Raw genomic sequence first — 22,291 nt, 5'->3', positions numbered from 1 at the left:
TAACCATGTCTTCCTCCTTATCCCTCCTTCTCACTGTCACACTTACTTTCTTTAGAAACTTTCTGGCAGGGCTAAAATTGTCCAAGCTTTTGTGCTTCACTTGCTATGGCTGTGACTGATTAATTTCTGCCTATCATTTATTTGCTTTATGGATTTTCTTTGTCTGGAGACTTTTGTCTCCAGAATAGGATTCTGGTAGGATTCAGCATTGCCCTCAGCAGTTAGAGCATGGCCAATAACCTAGCAAGTGAGCCGATGTTTGAGCAATCATCTAACGAGGCTGTTACATACCCTCTCTGCTTCTGTACTGCTGTTCTTTGATTCAAAACTCCCATTTGCTTCAGATATATTGTTGGACAAACCTTGGAGAGGAAATTAATCCCCAAGACCTTTCTGGAAATCAGCAAAACAGATTTTTGAGCCCATGAATACATTCTTCAGCGGCATTTATGAGGTTAGCATCATTAGAAAGAAAATTCAGATTATCTGTCTTCCTATGTATTTTTAAATGCACTTTGGCTAAATAGAGTCTGATGCTACAACTGGTTCTCATTATGCACTAATTACTTGCTAAATTTGATTCAGAAGAACAAAGAAATTTTGAGTTATTCAAGGACAAAAAAGTCTCCAATTCTCAAAAATACACATTTTTTGCATTCCTACTACTCAAAAATAGCTAACACATATTTCTTCATGTTTGAGGGGAAAATCTCCCAGGCTAAGGAATTTGTTCCAAGTTTTGTCAAGGAAAGAATTTATGCTTTAATTTGGTGCCTTAAAAATAGAAGAATGTTAGAATAAGGCTATCTCTCCTTAGTTCTAAAGAAGAGAACTTAATAGTATATTTAGTGTAATTTTGACTTTGACTTTTTAGTGTGACTTTGAGTTTCCCAAAGTGTTGTGACTCTTAATAATCTATTAACAATGATAATATTTAAGCAAATTCTTGTGAAAAACTTTTCATGCCATGTACCTTCTTTGAAATTTGTAGTGTTACCAGGATATTGAAAGTTCTGGCACGTCTTCTGTAAAGACAGCCCCCTCATTCCCCAAATGTTTCATGAAAAATTTGCTTCCTAAATATGTTTAGCCAATTCTATGTTTTTGTATACTGTCCCAGAAACTCTTTCTGTAAAAACACAGTTCTGCTGGTTCTTTGGATAATTTCATCTGTTTCTCTCAAAGTAAGTCCTATAACATCAATATGATTCTAATACATTTTATTCCTGTCATTTATATTGTTTGTTATTCCCTTCATTATGTAGCATAATGCTATGCTAGGCACTGAATACATATTTCTTTAAAACATGACTGCAGAAGAAAACCAGGTGATAGAAATGTCTAAAAATTCTGCTTCACTTCCCTACATAAAATGTGACTTTTCTCAAGTTGCTTTGGATTTTTCTGTTGACGTTTGGCCTGTTTGGATGAAGCTAGAATGTAGTCAGTCTGGGGCATCAACATTGGGAAAAATACGTTATTGACAATGATGTGTTCTTCAAGGTCCAAAGGACCTAGTTCTGACCTAGAAATGCTTTCATAAAAGAACTCCATTATAATTACATATTTGTTTGTTTTCCCTGCTGGAAAGTAGATCCTTGAGAGCAAGAGCTTTGTTGCTTCTTTATGTCCACATTCTCTCAGCCTAGTGCTGACTGGCAGAAATACTCAGTGAATACTTAGATAACATGTGATTGCATTTACTATTTTCATACAGGAAGAAGCTCTCTTTCTAGTTCTGACTCATCTAGTGCATCTATGCAATCAAGTGCTGTGACGTGTATTGAAGTCATACCCTCAACTCATGATCTGACAGGGACTTTTCCATATTTATAATGTCCATTATCAATATAATTTGAAAAAATTAATTCTCCTAAGACTCCCTATATTATGGTTGGTTTCTCTCGCAGGGTCTATCATTTGTACTTACTACTGCAAGTTTGGAAACTTTGAGAATGAACTGTCATTCTTTCTCTCATTAATCAGACCCAGAGATGATTTTATTGTTTTTGTCTTCCAAAATTAACTGTGGAAGTATTATACTTGTGTTTAAGAGATGTGAATCTGAAGTTGTTTCATGAAAGATTCAGGAAGATGTTGTTCATAATTTGAAGCTGCTGATTTTCCTGAAAAGTTATGGTTCTCCCATAATGGGAGTAAACGCTACATGTAGAGCAGTCTATAAATCAACTAAGGTATATAACAAAAAAAAAAAAGAGAAAAATATATCTAAAAGTGATTCAAAAATATAATTTAGTAGAAATTATTTCTATACTCGATATTAATAGTAATACAGACAGTTAGTTGATTGGTTAATATTATTAATGAAGAAATATTCATGGCATTTGTTGGCAGAAAGACAATCTTTATTCAGAACCGTCATGATAGTTGTATGGACAATTACAGTGAGGGAGAAAGATTAGGTTCAACTCCCAAACACAGCAAGGAAAAGTAGGAATTTATATATAAGGAAATAGGCTGGGATTTAGTGGATGGAAAATTACTAAGAGGAAACATCAGGAATAAGGGGTATTTCACCTAGACCAATCTAACCATAGTTATTGCTGAAACCAGATCAGACATGGTGACAGGATAAGAAACTCTTGTTAGATATGGAGGGTGAACAGATATGGAGGATGGGATATTCTGTTCAAATGACTTAGCAGGATTCTTGGTAAAATTGAACAATGCAAAGACAAAGGAAGTCCAAGTGTCAAGGCCGTTGGAAAGAGGATTTAGAAGACTAGACTCTGGTGAAGGAGAGACTCTTTTCAATATATATACAGTCTATTGTTTCACCAAAAACACACTGGAATACACACCAAGCTGGTTAATGATAAATAAAAATTCATATTCTTTTAACATTAGCAAACTTTTATTTAGTGGGGAAAACTGATAGTATTTTACTCAAATACTAATTTCAGTACTTTTTAAAATTTATTTTTAATTAAAAACTTAAACATTATATTTGAAAACTATAATAGGGTAAGTCACTCTATCACATTAAATAGCACCATGATAAGCATTATTCAGCTTCCAAATTTCTGCTGAAGTGAACAACTAATGAAGTAACAACAGTGACAATTACAAACTTGAGGATACTGAGTCAATGCATTAAAAAACATTATCATTCAGAAGCATTGTAGGAATTCCAATACTTTCACCAATTCATCTTTAAAAAAAAAACACTTTAATAATCTGGCAGGAATGAGGCTAATATTACATTTTATGTTTATAAAGCCATGCTCTGTTCAGTCCCTAAAATGGTGGCACTTGGCCCAATTCTGTATTTTGGTCTTGACTCAGAGCTGTCAAATACTTAAGGGGATCATATAGTTTAAGGCCTGTTTGAAAATTTCCTTTCTTTCCTATGCTCCTACATGTCCAGATTTCTAAGACTTGCTTTCTTCCATCTCTCTTCCATAGCATTCTCTCATGAAATTCATTCACATTGCCTGTGGCCTGAAAAGTGGGTAACCCTCCTCAGAGATCAGGAAAGAAAGAGAACTTTTTTGAGGAGAACGGGGAAAAGGCTGTGGCCCCTGATGTTATCAATGACTTTCCACATCGTATAAGTTTCTTCTATTTATTCCTATGATGTTTCCAGAGAGGAGAAAAATATTTTGGTTTCCCTGCTGGTTCTGCTAATCTGTGTGTTGTTCTGATCAGGTACATGCGAACTGTGAGTTTGTAGCTTGGAATGAAGCAGATGGAGCATCAGTAGACATACTCCATTGACACACCCTTGTTACCAATGAACCATTGCTAAAATCACAATTTTAGTTTATAATTTTTATAATATATTTAATATAATATAAATAATATAATAATATAATATATAATAATATAATAGTATAAAATATAATATAATTTTTGTAATTTAATTTTTGTAATAACAAAATTCGGGAAATGCTTTCTGGAAAACTATAGGAATTTTGAGAATATTTTTGCCAATATTTTTATTTTCTGTAAATTCCCAGCATGTTCATTTCATATTTCATATAAAAGTGGAATTTTAGTACCGTGGTACATTAAGGTCAAGAATCACTGGCTTTCCTGGTTCCTGAGATCTCACAAAGAGGCTTGACTCCCACACTGATGCCCAAGGTGGACACATCAGTAACAAAGATAGGGGAAAAGAGAGGAGACGTGAGTGGATGTTAAAACATTTGCTTTTTTGACCTCTGAAAGGGTGGGAAAAACATGGACTTTGAAGATAGGCATGTTGGTTGGAAAAAAAGTGTTCTGTTGTTTTCCTTTTTAAAGCTGAGAATAATGTTACTATTCTTTAGGGTTGAAAAGAACTTAAGGGTGCCTCGTACTCCTTAGGCATGCTGTAGATTGGAACTGTTATTTTACAGCGATATATGGGAAACCCATTTCTTAGCTTAGACAGTATAGACCTTATTTTCCCCACATTAAATGTAGCCTTTTAATGTGCACCATTCACAATCCCATAGAACATGCAGTCTTTAATTTCTGCTTTCAACTCCCTTTTCCACCATCATTTCTGTAATTGGAACCATAAGAGAATTTATGTATTGGGCTAATTACACTTCCAAGGTTAAGATACAGGAACTAAATAAAACAACTCTACCAAAAAATTCTTGGTAAAACTTTTGAGGCTGACGTTTTCATCTGATATTTTGATTCTGTGATCTTGGTGCAAATTGGGAGAATGTGCTAAGTGACTTTTGTAATCAGGAGAATAACTATTCCACATTTTGAACGAACCAGAATACAAACTGCCTGGGGGAAAGAATTACCACTGGACTATACACCTGGTTGTTTTTAACGTTGGATGGCAATTGATAGGATTTCTCATCTGTGAATATTAGTCAATAATATCTACAGTATTAGATGTGATTATTCTTCCTTTAATCATCTGTAAAGTGAAGATAACACTGACATCAGTGGTTAAGAGTGTAGGCTTTGGATACTATGATTAGCTATATTTGAGGATTAAGGGAGAAAGGAGATAGAAATTAAAATTGCAAGATACATATAAATGAAAGTCATTGTTACATAAAAAGATGTAAGGGATGTGTGCATGTGTGTGTATGTGCATATGTGACTCTCAGTTAGCTTATATATTATATTATTATGTATGTTATATTTAATATAAGACTTTATATTAGATTTTACATTAAACTTCCCAAATGCTACTATTAAAAATTGTGCCCAAACCAGAAACCCATTCTACTAGACATAATGATTTAATATGCTCTAATGAAGGTATAACACATCCATGGAGAAATGAAAGATTACTTAATAAATTATATTGGCATAATTAGCAAGCTTTTTGAAACAATGACTGATTTATTTCCTCATCTATAGGAACATTTGTCATTTTTTGGCAACTCAACATCTTTTGTACACTCTTGTTATACTTGGAGAGCTTCCCACATTATAAATTCCACCTTTTCAAAGTTAAAATTTTGAACTATCTCCCAGCCTCCTTCAAAAGTACATCAGAGCATTTGACCTTGGCTTCAAAAATTATTATCTACTAGCTCATGACTTAGGTCATAAGCTAGTAAGTAAAGAAGTGGTGGTGCTAAGATTTATTTTTTTACAGAGATGGTGGCAGGGACATCTGACTTTTTTTTTATAATCATGATCCCTAACTAATACATCATTTCACCTCATAGACCAAAAGAAATTTCCAATGGATTAAAGAGTTGCATTTTAAAATATAGGTTTTTAAAGCATATATTAAAAAGTAGAAGTGAATCACTGTCAAATTTAAGAATGAAAATCATTTTAACTTTAAAAGAAATGGAAAAAATCACAAAAGAAAATAACCATGAGAAATTAAATTATTTTTTTATCTCTATAAATCTTTCTAACAAATACAACATGCAATAGGTTAATTGCTTTTTGATATAATAAACTTCTATAAGACCTCTGAGGAAAAAAAATCATTGCTGAAATCTTGAGTTAAATCGTAGCGAAATGAGGAGAGAATTTAAAACGTAAAAAACAAAACAAAAAATGGATAATAAATATTTGAGTAAAATGATCAAATTCATTGGAAGTGAAAGAAATTTAAAGTCATGATGAAACTATGTAATCAGTAATATTTTTCTTTTTAATAGAAAAGAAAATAGATGACTATATAAAAAAGTGGTATACTCATATAGTAGCAGAGAGAGTCGAAACTAATACACCTTTTGGGGGAAAACATTTAAGAAGTGTATATCAAAATATTAATGTTTTCTAAACTAGTAGTTTCCTTCTGAGAAATATTTTGTTTAAGAAAATAATCTGAAATATTCACAAAGATTTATGCACAGGATACTTACTGAAGCAGTAATTTTTAAAGTATAGAAATTAAAATATTTAAGTATGAAAACAACTTAAACCTTAAACAGTACAGAAATGGTTAAGTACATTTGAACAATTCATGTAAGTGAATATTACAAAATTGTTAAAATTATGTTCCTGAAGAGTTTTCAATAACATGAAAAATACACATAATTTAAATGAAAAGGAGGTAACAAAATTATCTCTATAGTCTGTCTTGAAGGATGTCAGCAATGAATTCCTCCAGGGGATGATTTGATAATTTGATTTTTTTCCCTTTTTAAATATATTTATACTTCCAAATTAAAAAAAACCTTTATAATAAAGAAAAAAGTTTCCTAAAATTAATTTTGTCCACAAGAAAAACTGGTTTGACTAAATTTACTTTAAAAATAAAATGTTAAATTAGATTAAACAGCCCTTGTTGAAAACAACTTGTTTGATGGAAAAATTTGGTTTTTTTTTTCCACTGCCAAGATCATTTATTTCAGGCAAAGCTTTTATCTTGTGCCCTGCTTAGAAACCTCATTGGCTCCCTGTTTCTTATGCCTTCAAGTCTAAATCTCTTTGACGGCTTTTCAAGGCCTTCTATAATATTGTTCCATCAGAAATTATTCCCCCTTACTCTGCCTTCTGCTTGTCTGCATTCCAACTTGTATTAAAATCATCTTTGAAACTCCATACTTGCTCATAAAACACATACACACACACGCACACACACACATACACGCATGCATGCACTCTTAGACTACCTGTTTATCAGTCTGAGAGACTCATATTGCTTATTCACTTTTTCAACAAATATCTGAGTGTCTACAGTGGACCAGGTCCTGCTGTAGGTCCTGTAGGTTAAAAAGTTTCAGGAGTCTGTTCCTATGGAAAATCTTGCCCGGAGGAGACATTATTTAATCCCCAAGAGGCCAAGAGGTACCTGGACACCTCAACAAATTTGAGGTCAAGCCATTGACCTTAACTTTGGCACCAGAATTCTGCATATTGGGTCTACATTATCTTGTACTTTACAGGAGTGAAAACCTTCACAGATTTCTATCTTTATTTATCCCCTCTCTTCCAGTTTTTACGAAGAACAACTATGTAAAACGTATTATTGTATGTGCTGTAAAGAAAATGCAGCTGAGGGCATTATTCTTTTATGTCATTCTGTTCCACCTTATAAGGTTTGTGTCCATTTCCCTTTTTACCCTGACTGCCAGGAAGTTTGGTGTCATATTCTTAAATTGCAGTGACATATACAAATATTGGCTTATTTGCCTTAGTATTATTTTCAGATATTGATTTTTTTTATATCTAATTATATAGCTTTCTTTTATTGCCCGTAAGTTCTTTTTTTTTTTTTTTTAATTTCTTTTCAGCATAACAGTATTCATTGTTTTTGCACCACACCCAGTGTTCCATGCAATCCGTGCCCTCTCTAACACCCACCACCTGGTTCCCCCAACCTCCCACTCCCCACAACTTCTTGTAAGGAGGCTCAAACTCCTTGTGTAAAGGGAAAAGGGAGTCATCCAAATGCTGCCCACTAGACCGAAGTACTTACTCATTCTCAGCTGTTTGGAGTAATGGTGGCCATTAGCTCTCAGCTGAGACCCTCTTTAGTAATCGCTCTCAGTCAAAAAAAGCCTCTTTCCTGAGGGTTCATCCCCATCCCTTTGGTGGCCCACACCCAATATCTGTTTGACTGAGGCAGGAGTGAAAAGGCCCCAGTTCCTTTTTCTCAAGGAAGCATAATTCTAAAGGGCTATCTTAATTAACTGAGTGGCAGTTCAACTTCTTCCTCAGCTGAGCCTTGCATCTCCCACCTTCAGAAATGTTGTTTTCTAGAGTACTCACCAGAACCTCCCCTTCATGTAAATTTTGGTCTCAGTGTCTTTTTCAGGATGTCCTATCTACAATAACTAGATTAGAAAAATGAAAATGTTAATATCCCCACTTAGCTACTTATAGGTACTCTCTGCAGGGTCAGGTCAGTAACCTCACTGCTCTCAAACCCATACTTCACATTTTATCCATGAAACCACCATTGGTCACTGATCTCCCATCTGCCGTGGACTTCTGTGGGTTTTATAGTTAGAGCCACATTTCTTAGCACTTAATGCTTCATTGACTTCTGTTGTTCACTGTTGTTTCAAAATGGTTTAGGCATATGGATGTCCTTTACACCCTCTCTCACTGATCCTTACCTTTTTGTGTGTGTCTGTAGTAACCTTTCAAGTGCGAGAAACTGGCAGTGACTTTGAAGAGCTTAAATTGCCCTCATCGCTACTGTGCTACTTATTCAATTTTCAGCCTGTTCACTCCATATGCAGGGAATATAATTTTATCGTCTGGACATTGCAATCTTATATTCACAAGAGACAAAGCTCTAGTCCATATGTGGTCATTGTGGTGCTCCTAGATTATTATTATGATCTGCTTTATGCCAAGAATTAAAAACAAGGTTGTTTTAGTTTGCTAAGGCTTCTGAAACAAAGCCACTCACTTTGTGGCTTAAAACAAAAATTTACTCTCTCATAGTTCTAAAGGTCAGAAATCCCCAGTAAAAGAGTTGGCAAAGCCATGCTCTTGTCGAAGGTTCTAGGGAAGGATCCTTCCTTTTTTTTTTTTTTTTTTTTTTGTTACGATTTTATTTATTCATTTGAGGGAGAGAGACAGAGAGAGCACAAACAGGAAGAGAGGCAAGGCAGAGGGAGAGGGAGAAACACACTTCTCCCTGAGCTAGGAGCCTGACATGGGGCTCCATCCCAGGACCTGGAGATCATGATCATATTTTCAAAGACATATATTTCCAAATAAGGTCATATTCATAAGCACTGGGAGTTAGGACTGGAACATATCTTTTTGAAAGACACAACTCAGCCTATAACAGATATATACTTTGCTGCCCTTAGCTTTCTGATCCAAGACCATTATGACAGATACTATAGTCATACTAAGCATCCTCAGTTGGGGAAAATTGTTTTAATTTATTTGTTGAAATGTGACATCACACAAGAAAAGTTCACAGTTCATTATGTTAAATACTGATAGAGCTCCCAGTAGGCATCAAGTGTACTGGTAAGTTTATTTGCTCTTTCTCTACCTGTACCTACCTCTCCTTTACCTGAGGTATGCAGGGTGCAACGTTCAACAGAATTCTGTAATCTCCTAATTGTGCCCTCTGTTTCAAACCTTTTTTTTTTTTAATCTTTCTTTGCTCTTATACAACTTTCCTGTCTTGTGTATCAGTCTGCAGATTGTATAAAATGATGGGAACCATTGGATAGCACCTCCTTTTCTAAACTTTGTATATTAACTTCTGAAATGAAATAAATACAGAATATTAATTCAGGCAGATGAAGAGATATTTTTAAAAATGTGAATAGAAAGTATTCTGTGGACAAATAAATTTAGGAGTTATTGTGTACTAAATTTCTCACAGTTCTGGAGGCCAAAAATTCAAAATCCACATTTCCAGATTTGCAAGGTCTTTAGAATATTTAGGTTTGTGGGAATTCCTGTAAGCAAACAAAAACCAAACATGTTTAGCTTGGTTTAAGTCAGCCTTTCCCAAATGTATTTAATCATGACACACATTGAGGAGAGCCAAGTTGTAGAACTTTTTCATAGCCTCTGTATGGGAAACAAAATAAAACTGTCATCATCTTGGTATGTCTCTCTACACAGAAGGCTTTTCTAGATTAGTCAATGACCCAAACTGATTGGAGCCAGTAATGAGAACCTCAGACAAAGCACTGGTTTCTAAGGGAAAGGCTCATCCCCTTTAGGATGTATTTCAGCATAAATATTAAAAATACAGGTTTCAGAATCACATTGCCTGAGGTTAAAATTACTTCTCCATAACTATAAACTATTTGTCTTTGGCCAAATTATGTAAAATCTCTTAACTCAGCTTCCTCATTTATAAAATGATTATAATGACAACAATGTGTATTCCTGGTGTAATTACAGAGCTAGAATAGTCCATGTGAAATGCCTTGCATAGTCATCAGCACACACTTTGGTCTCAACCTGTGGTCCCCTCCCCCAACCATTCTCTAACACACACAATATTACTAACTCATATTGAATGGTAGATACCTCCCCCAATGTTCCAGCTTACTGCTTTTTGGGTTTTGGCCTTGGAAAGGACACCATGCTGGGCATTAGGCTATCAGAGCACTAGCTCCATTTCTGGGACTACCCATTTGAGAGACCCTGGGAGATTGGTTCTCTCCAGCTTCCATGTTATCTGTGAAATGTGCACAAGATGCAAAAGGTCTTCTCTCATCCAAAACTTGGAACATCAACTTAAGAATATCCAACAGTATAATGGGCATCTTATTGCCATGAATGAACATTTTTATTTCCACATGCTGCATAACCCTTCCTTTTACTGCTGTAGTTCTTACTTTATGCTAGTTTCTGCCGCAGCCCCAAACTTGATAGAGAGTCACAGTAAGACGATCTTACAGGATGCCTAAAAGATTTCAAGAAAAACATTGCATTGTTAGAAATACATCGTCCACAGTTTCATAGATTCTGCTGTTTTCATGGGGGAATTAGATATCAGACAACCTAGTGTAGGGTTAAGGTCATGGATCTGGAGTCACAAGACTGACATAATTATCTTGGTCCTACCCCTTTTCATTTCCTTAAGTCTTTTGTCCTCTGTTTCCTCGTCTGTAAAATGCTATCTCTACCTTCATAGAGATATTGTAAGATAATATGTGTTAAGCAGTTAAAAACAATGCCTATTGTAGAATAGGCATTTGCTATACTTGTGCTTTTATAATTCCTAGGTTATCCAGCATTTTGGTAGATGAGAAAACTGAGACTCAGAGATTAAAATGCCTGAACTGGAAGTCATAGAAAACTAATGACAGAGCAGCAACTGGATTCAGGTTTTGAGCCTGATTATCCCTCCTTTTCCTCAACAATTGCGTTCCAGAGAGAATGGCTGTAAAACTATCTAGTTGCTTTTGTCATTCAGTTTGATTACTCTTAAAAGCCCTAAATCACTTTGGCTTACTTTTCGAATTAAATTAATTTTTAAACAGAATCTATTGAGTCAGTGATTTTTCTGATAGGTGAGGCATAACAGAAGTTTTCTCTGTAAATGAAATAAAAATCAATTTAATTCAATTCTAAAGATATTTATTAATTATTATATAAAGAAAGAAAATCTATATCATTTTACTTTAGGCTCTTTTAGGGGAAAGCTTCCCCATGTTTCCTTCTTGTTTTTCATGAGATTTTATTATTATTTTTTTGGCAGACCTCAACATATGGACATTAATCCATGCAGTGATATTTGCAATGATATTTATTTGAAATCGACCAAATTCCAGGTACTGTTCTAGGTGATGAGGTGGGTAAATTCTACTTTCACGCAGGTGAATGTTCTTAGAAAGGGGTCAGCGAACTATGGCCTCCATCCAAATCTGGCCTGTTTCCTGTTTCTGAAAGTAAGCTGTACTAATTCATTTCTTTTCTTTTCTTTTCTTTTTTTAAGATTTTTATTTATTTATTTGTCAGAGAAAGAGAGCAAGCACAAGTACACAAGCAGGCAGAGGCAGAGAAAGAAGCAGGCTCCCTGCCAAGCAAGGAGCCTAATGTGGGACTCAATCCCAGGAGCTGGGGTCATGACCCGAGAGGAAGGCAGTGGCTTAACCGCCTGAGCCACCCAGGCATCCCACTTCATTTCTATTTGCCTATGGCTACTACTGCACTACAATGGTAGAGTTAGAAAGCTTTGTAGACCTCAAAGCCTGGCATATTTACTATCTAGCCCTTTACAGAGAATGTGTGTCCATCCCATCCAATAGGATAAAGCTTTCAACAAACAAGTAAACAAATAAAAATATATTAGATACTATGAATAAAATTAAATAGGATTATGTAAAAGAAGTAACAAAATCTTTATATTTGATTGATTATTGAAGGTCTTTCTGAGGTGGTAACCTTTGAACTGAGACTGGGACACTAAGATGTGTTATGTCAAGAACCAGGTGGCAGAGTGTTTCTGGAAACACCAACACCAAGTACAAAGAACTGATTAAAAACCATCACTGGTGTTATGTTGTGAGCAAGGGCAAGGTGGAAAAAGAGAAAGAGAATATACAGGGTCTGAATCACAGGGGCCCCTATTTGAGGGAGAGTGGCATTTGACCTGGAAAATTGGGGAAACTTAACATCTGTTAGGTCATCACGCATAACTCCTCTCTCTTCTGTACCTACCATAAGGGTGTAGGGCACAGTCCTCTTTTCCTGTATGGATGAAAATCTTAGTATTTCTGTTCTCCTTTGACTTCTCCTCTTGGCATTGGGTGGACAACTCTGGGTGCTTTTGGTTTGAAATCCTAGGTTCTGAGAGGAACATAGCATCGTTTTATCAGTAATAAAGTTGCACTATATTTTAGTTCTGATTGGGCTTATTTTGGCTAACTGATTTTTTAAAAAATAGTCCTAATTGACTATAACCCAGAGAGGAAAAACAAAAAGAGATTCATTAGCAGCCTCATAGGCAGATTTCTTTCAGTTAAGTGTAATGGCTTTGATATCACAACATAGAGTCCAGTGCAAATTTTCACAAATAAAATACAATTTACATACAGAATAAATGAACCATCTAGGCAATACAAAGTCTAACATTGTGTTCTAAAATGCAAATGAGATCCTCCTGTGATCTGCATTTTAAACTGTAATTGTCTCTGTAAGTCAGGGACAAATGAACAAAGAATAATTAAAATGCAGGACACTGTATAGGTAACTATAGCTGTTCTAACTAAAGGGATCTCTGTTAGGAGAACTGGGAAAACCATAGATATAAGATTGACAGAACTGCAAGAACCATCCAAGCTTTTGTCCTAGTAACCCTTAGAGAGAAGGGTATTCAACAGAATACATAGATTAAATTTGCTTTCATCAAAGGCATCCTTAACTTGCTTTACTCATATACTCATTGTGATAACCCTATTAGTAGTAGTGTTTCCTATAATCACTAACATTAATATATTGATATTATTAAATAAATTAAATGATAATGATTAATTATTATTATTAATTCATACAGTTGAATTTAATGGCAGAATTGGGATCCCAACCAAAGCCATCTGATTCCAGAGCCCTTGCTCTTAAGACACAGTTCTCACAGTAATGGTGGTGATTTTTGAGGAGCAGGTTTTTTTTTTTTTTCCAATTTATTTATTTTCAAAAAAACAGTATTCATTATTTTTTCACCACACCCAGTGCTCCATGCAAGCTGTGCCCTCTATAATACCCACCACCTGGTACCCCAACCTCCCACCCCCCCGCCACTTCAAACCCCTCAGATTGTTTTTCAGAGTCCATAGTCTCTCATGGTTCATCTCCCCTTCCAATTTACCCAAAAGCACATACCCTCCCCAATGTCCATAACCCTACCCCCCTTCTCCCAACCCCCCTCCCCCCAGCAACCCACAGTTTGTTTCGTGAGATTAAGAGTCACTTATGGTTTGTCTCCCTCCCTATCCCATCTTGTTTCATGGATTCTTCTCCTACCCACTTAAGCCCCCATGTTGCATCACCACTTCCTCATATCAGGGAGATCATATGATAGTTGTCTTTCTCCGCTTGACTTATTTCGCTAAGCATGATACGCTCTAGTTCCATCCATGTTGTCGCAAATGGCAAGATTTCGTTCCTTTTGATGGCTGCATAGTATTCCATTGTGTATATATACCACTTCTGCTTTATCCATTCATCTGTTGATGGACATCTAGGTTCTTTCCATAGTTTGGCTATTGTGGACATTGCTGCTATAAACATTCGGGTGCACGTGCCCCTTTGGATCACTACGTTTGTATCTTTAGGGTAAATACCCAGTAGTGCAATTGCTGGGTCATAGGGCAGTTCTATTTTCAACATTTTGAGGAACCTCCATGCTGTTTTCCAGAGTGGTTGCACCAGCTTGCATTCCCACCAACAGTGTAGGAGGGTTCCCCTTTCTCCACATCCTCGCCAGCATCTGTCATTTCCTGACTTGTTGATTTTAGCCATTCTGACTGGTGTGAGGTGATATCTCATTGTGGTTTTGATTTGTATTTCCCTGATGCCGAGTGATATGGAGCACTTTTTCATGTGTCTGTTGGCCATCTGGATGTCTTCTTGGCAGAAACGTCTGTTCATGTCCTCTGCCCATTTCTTGATTGGATTATTTGTTCTTTGGGTGTTGAGTTTGTTAAGTTCTTTATAGATTTTGGACACTAGTCCTTTATCTGATATGTCGTTTGCAAATATCTTCTCCCATTCTGTCAGTTGTCTTTTGGTTTTGTTAACTGTTTCCTTTGCTGTGCAAAAGCTTTTGATTTTGATGAAATCCCAAAAGTTCATTTTTGCCTTTGCTTCCCTTGCCTTTGGCGATGTTCCTAGGAAGATGTTGCTGCGGCTGAGGTCGAAGAGGTTGCTGCCTGTGTTCTCCTCAAGGATTTTGATGGATTCCTTTCTCACATTGAGGTCCTTCATCCATTTTGAATCTATTTTTGTGTGTGGTGTAAGGAAATGGTCCAATTTCATTTTTCTGCACATGGCTGTCCAATTTTCCCAACACCATTTATTGAAGAGGCTGTCTTTTTTCCATTGGACATTCTTTCCTGCTTTGTCGAAGATTAGTTGACCATAGAGTTGAGGGTCTATTTCTGGGCTCTCTATTTTGTTCCATTGGTCTATGTGTCTGTTTTTGTGCCAGTACCATACTGTCTTGATGATGACAGCTTTGTAATAAAGCTTGAAGTCCGGAATTGTGATGCCACCAACTTTGGCTTTGTTTTTCAATATCCCTTTGGCTATTCGAGGTCTTTTCTGGTTCCATATAAATTTTAAAATTATTTGTTCCATTTCTTTGAAAAAGATGGATGGTACTTTGATAGGAATTGCATTAAATGTGTAGATTGCTTTAGGTAGCATAGACATTTTCACAATATTTATTCTTCCAATCCAGGAGCATGGAACATTTTTCCATTTCTTTGTGTCTTCCTCAATTTCTTTCATGAGTACTTTATAGTTTTCTGAGTATAGATTCTTAGCCTCTTTGATTAGGTTTATTCCTAGGTATCTTATGGTTTGGGGTGCAATTGTAAATGGGATTGACTCCTTAATTTCTCCTTCTTCTGTCTTGTTCTTGGTGTAGAGAAATGCAACTGATTTCTGTGCATTGATCTTATATCCTGACACTTTACTGAATTCCTGTATAAGTTCTAGCAGTTTTGGAGTGGAGTCTTTTGGGTTTTCCACATAGAGTATCATATCATCTGCGAAGAGTGATAATTTGACTTCTTCTTTGCCGATTTGGATGCCTTTAATTTCCTTTTGTTGTCTGATTGCTGAGGCTAGGACTTCTAGTACTATGTTGAATAGCAGTGGTGAGAGGAGCAGGTTTTTTGATAGAGCAGAAGGTGCATGGGCTTTACAGTCATCTGTATCTAAATTCAAGCCTGAGCCCTGTTTCTCATGGGCTGTATCAATTTGGAAGATCTCATTCATGTAGCTGTTCAATTGGTTTCCTCATCTTGAAGTTGTGGATAAAACACATAGCTCATAGAATTGTTTGGAGGATTAAATGAAGTGAGATGAGGTGAGCATTAAGTACAGAGCCTCCCACACATTAGGCACCTTGTCAGGAAAAGCCATTTTTATATTTGCTGTATTTACATAGCAAGAGTGAACTCCAGTTCAAAGTAGTAATAGAATATGTTAACCAATTGCCTGGTCAAATTTGGGTTGGATATCTGTAATATAACTGATTACTTAAAAAAATTAAAACTGAAATTTATAATTTTTGGACATAGGAGTTGAGAATCCATGCAAATTGGGTTATCACAGCTCTGGTATCCATGTGGACTCACAGCAGGTGCATGAGGTCTTGGGCGAGAGTCACAGATGTGATTGGTGGATGACACAGAGTCACACATCAAAAGACATAGAGAGTCACTTATGGTTTGTCTCCCTCCCAATCCCATCTTGTTTCATGGATTCTTCTCCTACTCACTTAAGCCCCCATGTTGCATCACTACTTCCTCATATCAGGGAGATCATATGATAGTTGTCTTTCTCCGCTTGACTTATTTCGCTAAGCATGATACGCTCTAGTTCCATCCATGTTGTCGCAAATGGCAAGATTTTGTTTCTTTTGATGGCTGCATAGTATTCCATTGTGTATATATACCACTTCTGCTTTATCCATTCATCTGTTGATGGACATCTAGGTTCTTTCCATAGTTTGGCTATTGTGGACATTGCTGCTATAAACATTCGGGTGCACGTGCCCCTTTGGATCACTACGTTTGTATCTTTAGGGTAAATACCCAGTAGTGCAATTGCTGGGTCATAGGGCAGTTCTATTTTCAACATTTTGAGGAACCTCCATGCTGTTTTCCAGAGTGGTTGCACCAGCTTGCATTCCCACCAACAGTGTAGGAGGGTTCCCCTTTCTCCGCATCCTCGCCAGCATCTGTCATTTCCTGACTTGTTGATTTTAGCCATTCTGACTGGTGTGAGGTGGTATCTCATTGTGGTTTTGATTTGTATTTCCCTGATGCCGAGTGATATGGAGCACTTTTTTCATCACGAAACAAATTGTGGTTTGCTGGGGGGAGGGGGGTTGGGAGAAGGGGGGTAGGGTTATGGACATTGGGGAAGGTATGTGCTTTTGGGTAAATTGGAAGGGGTGGTGAACCATGAGAGACTATGGACTCTGAAAAACAATCTGAGGGGTTTGAAGTGGCGGAGGGGTGGGAGGTTGGGGTACCAGGTGGTGGGTATTATGGAGGGCACGGCTTGCATGGAGCACTGGGTGTGGTGAAAAAATAATGAATACTGTTTTTCTGAAAATAAATAAATTGGAAAAAAAAAAAAAAAGACATAGAGAACTCAAACCAGAAACAGAGAGTTTCTCATATAACCATGTTGTAAACGGTTTATCCTATCATATGGAGTCACCTTTTCCTCAGTGAATACTTCTGTAGGTTTTATGTACTGCCAAGTTGGACAAATAAATACAAGCAGTTATGTTTAATACAAGAAACTCACGCTTGTTTCATTTAGTTATTTGCTATCATTTCCTTTTCCTGGAATAAAAAGGTCCAGTGAACAGCATCCCTAGAAACATAGACCAAGGCAAGATACGTTTTTACTTCCATGTTTTGCCTTTTATATTGGGGTTCTAGTAAAATCAGGATTAAAATTCGCTCTCCCACATTATAGAATTTTCTTTTATTATGAACAAATTTTATACCAGCTATCATTTATACAGCACTTTTGCATGCTAGGTGATTCCACATTCTTTTATTTTTATCTAATTTTTTTATTGAAGTATAGTTGCCACACAATGTTACATTAGTTTCAAGTATACAGCATAGTGAATTGACATTGATTGTACTATGCTCACCCCAAGTGTAGCTACCATGTGTCACCATACATGGTATGGTATGTTATAATACCGTTCATCCCCATTACTTATTCATTCCATAACTGGAAACCTGTACCTCCCACTTTTCTTCATCCCTTTTACCCATCTCCTCATCCTCTTTCCTCTGGCAAACACCAATTTGCTCTCTATGTTTATGGGCCTGTTTCTGCTTTTTCCTTTATTATATTTGTCTATTCATCTGTTGGTAGGCTTGTGTTGCTTTGATGTCCTGGCTACTATAAATAATGCTACAATAAACATAGAAGTGCGTGTCTCTTTTTGAATTAGTGTTTTCATTTTGTTTGGGTAAATACCCAGTAGTGGAATTACTGGATCATATAGTAATTCTATTTTTATTTTTTGAGGAACCTCCATACAGTTTTCACAGTAGCTGCCCCAATTTGCATTCCCACTAACAGTGCAAGAAGATTCCTTTTTCTCCACATTCTCACCAACACTTGTTATTTCTTGTGTTTTTGATTTTAGCCATTCTGACAGGTATAAGGTGATATCTCATTGTCATTTCGATTGCATTTCCCTGAAGAACAGTGATATTGAGCATCTTTTCATATGTCTGCTGTCCATCTCTATGTCTTCTTTGGAAAAATGTCTATTCAGGACCATTTTTTAATCAGATTGGTTTTATTTGTTTTGTTTTGGTGCTAACTTATTAAGTTCTTTATGTATTTTGGGATATTAATCCCTTATCAGATATTCCCTTACCAGATATATCATTTGCAAATATTTTCTCACATTCAGTAGGTTGCCTTTTCATTTTGTTGATCATTTCCTTCATTGTGCAAGTCTTTTTTTTCTTTTCTTTTTGGGTGTAGTCCCAGTAGTTTATACTTTTGATTCCTTATTCTTTATAGATTTGTTTCTAATCCTTTCAGAAAGTTCTTAGGATACTTTTAGGAAACATAAAGTTTAGGACATTAATTATTTCACAAGGGTTACACAGCTGGCATCAAAGTAGCAGAGTTTGGGGTCTAGATTCTCTAGTTCCACGGTCTGTGCCCTGTTCTCTATGCCATGCTTCTTTCTCTGTGAAGTTGATGAACAAAAAAACACTTGGACCTCTCAGTAAGACTTCAAAGTTGTCTAGAGCTTGCCACTTGAGTCCTTTATGAGCTGATCTAGGTTTCTCCTTGTGTTTCTATAGTACATTTGTCACAGGCAGGTAAAACAAATGGAATCAAAATATATGCTTCCAATTCTCTGTCCTCTTCCCCATACCCCTGCATGGAGGAGAAGAAAGAAAACCTAAACAGGGACGCCTGGGTGGCTCAGTTGGTTGGACGACTGCCTTCGGCTCAGGGCGTGATCCTGGAGTCCCGGGATCGAGTCCCACATCAGGCTCCCAGGTCCATGGGGAGTCTGCTTCGCTCTCTGACCTTCTCCCCTCTCATGCTCTCTCTCACTGTCTCTCTCTCTCAAATAAATAAATAAAATCTTTAAAAAAAAAAAGAAAACCTAAACAAATCAAACCCTAATGATGGTATCATTGAAGGAGCTAACATTAGAAATTCAAAGACTTTATTAAGTTAAATTTTCTTAGCATCAAATTATCTTATTTGATCAAAACTTTTGCCAATTCACTAGAAAAAATTACCTAAGGCAGCTATTTGTCAGTTAATCATCTAAATATTTGTTAACCAGGTGGTGTGTTAGAGGGGGAAAGCTGTAATCACAAAGACTTTTATCTTGTGTCTACACAGATTATTACTTTTTGGTTCTCTACATCAAGGTGAAGGCCTTGACTTGGAAGAAAGATTAGAGCAAAATAAAGGCAAAAATGTTTTATTCTAAAAGCTAATTTCTCTAAGCAAATTCTCTCAAGTAGAAGGAAATCTGTTGAGTGGTCACTGTGGAAATTTATTTAACATGATTTTTATTTTTGACTTGGCACCTCTGGCATATATTTAGATACCTAGATACCTTTCTTTTTTTTCTTTTTTCTTTTTTTTTTTTTTTTAATTTGGCAAAAGAAAGAAATGGTGAGTGGTTTTAAAAAAGAAAGTGGGGGGATAACAGCGGGATGCCTGGGTAGCTCAGTCAGTCAGTTAAGCATCCAACTCTTGGTTTTGGCTCAGGTTTCAATCACATGTTTCAACTGATCCTCAAATTGGGCTCTGTGCTCATTGGGGTGTCTGCTTAAAGATCCTCTCCCTCCACCCCTCCCACAGCTCTCTCTCTCTCAAATAAATAAATAAGTCTTTAAAAAACGGGATACCAGAAGAAACACCTGTTCTGTTTAATTTTTTAAAATGATACATTTTTATGTTTATTTTTAAAATCATGCAAATGGAAAAACACATGGCCTAATTTTATTCACTCATTATGGAAATTTTAATGAATAGAGATTCTGTGCATAAAAATATACAATGCTATTCACCTGGACTAAACTATGGTCTGAATTTGTAAAGAGGATATTCCACACCATCCACCTTGGGCCATATGGAGAATGTGGTTTATGTGCAGAATTCCAACCCACTTCACTGAAGGTTTTGCTTTTAAAACAATGAACACTGTGATGTGTGGTGGGGAGAGGAATTTGAGACTACAAGGGAAAATAAAGCCTTTGATGAAGTCATGAAAGCTGTTAGGGAAGTCCATCTGGGGACTTTTGACTGCCCCCATGCTATTTTCCTTCCTCTGATTTCTCCCTGAGGAACTTTCGTTCCCATTCTACAGTCTTACCAGAATCATCAATCAAGATGACACCTTTTCCCCGGTGAATGATGTATATGTGTTCTAAGCTCCGGTTAGCTAGTATAGCTCCCAGAAAAGTTAAGTCCTAAGGGGTGCCTGGGTGGCTCAGTCGGTTAAGTGTCTGTCTTCAGATTAGTCATGGTCCCGGGGTCTAGAACCCCACATTGGGCTCCTTCCTTAGAAGGGAGTGTGTTTCTCTCTCTCCCTCTTACCACCCACCCCCCACACCGCTTGTACTCTCTATCTTACTCTCTCTGTCAAATAAATAAATAAAATCTTAAAAAAAAAAAAAAGTAGGTCCTAAACCATTTGATCCAAACATATATTCCATAGGCAGTTCACTTAGGAAAATTTCATTTATTTCCTACTATGCCCCTCCACCCCCATCACTGCTTGGTTGAGGAATGTTTTTCATCCTTCCCTTTGATTCTGTGAGATACCACAAATTCTCAGGGCACTCTTTTTAGTCTCTCTTTCGATCTCACACTCTTTCACTTTGGTCAGTTAGATTTAGTCTCTGTTACTTGCAACCAAAGAATCCTAACAAACACAAATTTTAAAAGTTTATTTAAATATAAAGGACACATTAAATAAAAAACAAAGCATTGCTATTTTATGTATTTATAACACAGAATTGCTATTGAAATATCAATAATACAACGGTCATATTTATTTTTAATGTTCATCCCTTGTCCTTGGGTAGATTTCAGGATCACTCTCTCATACCAATTTCAGTGAGAGTCTGAAATGTACTGGAGGGAAGTTTATTAAACTGCTTTAAAGTATAGATTTGAGAGAACTAGTTATATATACATTTATTTTGTTTTGTTATATTAAAATGCAAAAAGACCTTTTTTTATATCTGATCCTTCATTAAGTGTTTAACACCTAAAATACTGACTTGACAATTAAATAAATTACCATCTTGATTTTTGCTTGTTCTCACAGTTGAGGAAAGGCTACAGAGATATAAATCTCCATCTGGAAGAATTTCATTGAAGTGTAATTTGGGGAGAGAGGTTACTATATATATTTTGGGACTCAAATGCATTTCTGGATAAACTATATAAATTTTTAAAGTCATGTTTAGGGGGTCTCTGTTGCTGGGCGAATCATGGAATTGGCTCAGGAAACGTTTTGTCTCCTTCATTTCAGATTTGAGTCACTTATATTCCTTTCTCACTACAAGAGATCAGAATTCACATGGAACATGGGTTTTCTCTTTTTCAAGGGGAAAGAGACATAACAGCTGAAGATGCCTGGAAGAGATTGCTTTCTCTACCACTAAAGAATCTGTAATGGTATAATTTCAGATATAATGATACCTGTGGAGTCTTTGGATTTTAGAAAACGGAGAGAAATTTACATGTGCTAAGGAACCCCTGACTCTTGATATCCACAGGCACTTTGTTTTTGCCAAGCTCCTAATTTTATTCTCACAACAGTCTTGGGAATCAGATTCCTATTTGATTTTTATTTTAGAAATGATGAAACTGAGGCTAAGGATTTAAGTGAGGTCCACTGAATTGCCCCAGATGGGAAATGTAAGAGTTTAGATTATAATCTTGCCCTTTGTCAGAGCCCACATTCTTTGCGTTAGAACACAGTGCCTTTCTAAATGCCCTTTAAGCCAGGCTGGCTCAGCAAAGCCTGTCACAGCATAGTTCCTCGTCTCTCCTCCTCATCTCTGTCAGCCAAGCCATTCAAAATTCTCAATTCATTTTATAAGAGAAAAAAAAGTAGACTCCTATTTTGCACATTTTTAGCCAAAAGTGCCCTATCCCCTTTTATAAGAGACAACATGAATACATAAATACTAAGTTTCCAGTC

The sequence above is a fragment of the Neovison vison genome, chromosome 11 (assembly GCF_020171115.1).
Source record: "Neovison vison isolate M4711 chromosome 11, ASM_NN_V1, whole genome shotgun sequence".
Classification (NCBI taxonomy): Eukaryota; Metazoa; Chordata; class Mammalia; order Carnivora; family Mustelidae; genus Neogale; species Neogale vison.
This window is presented reverse-complemented; position numbering follows the sequence as displayed.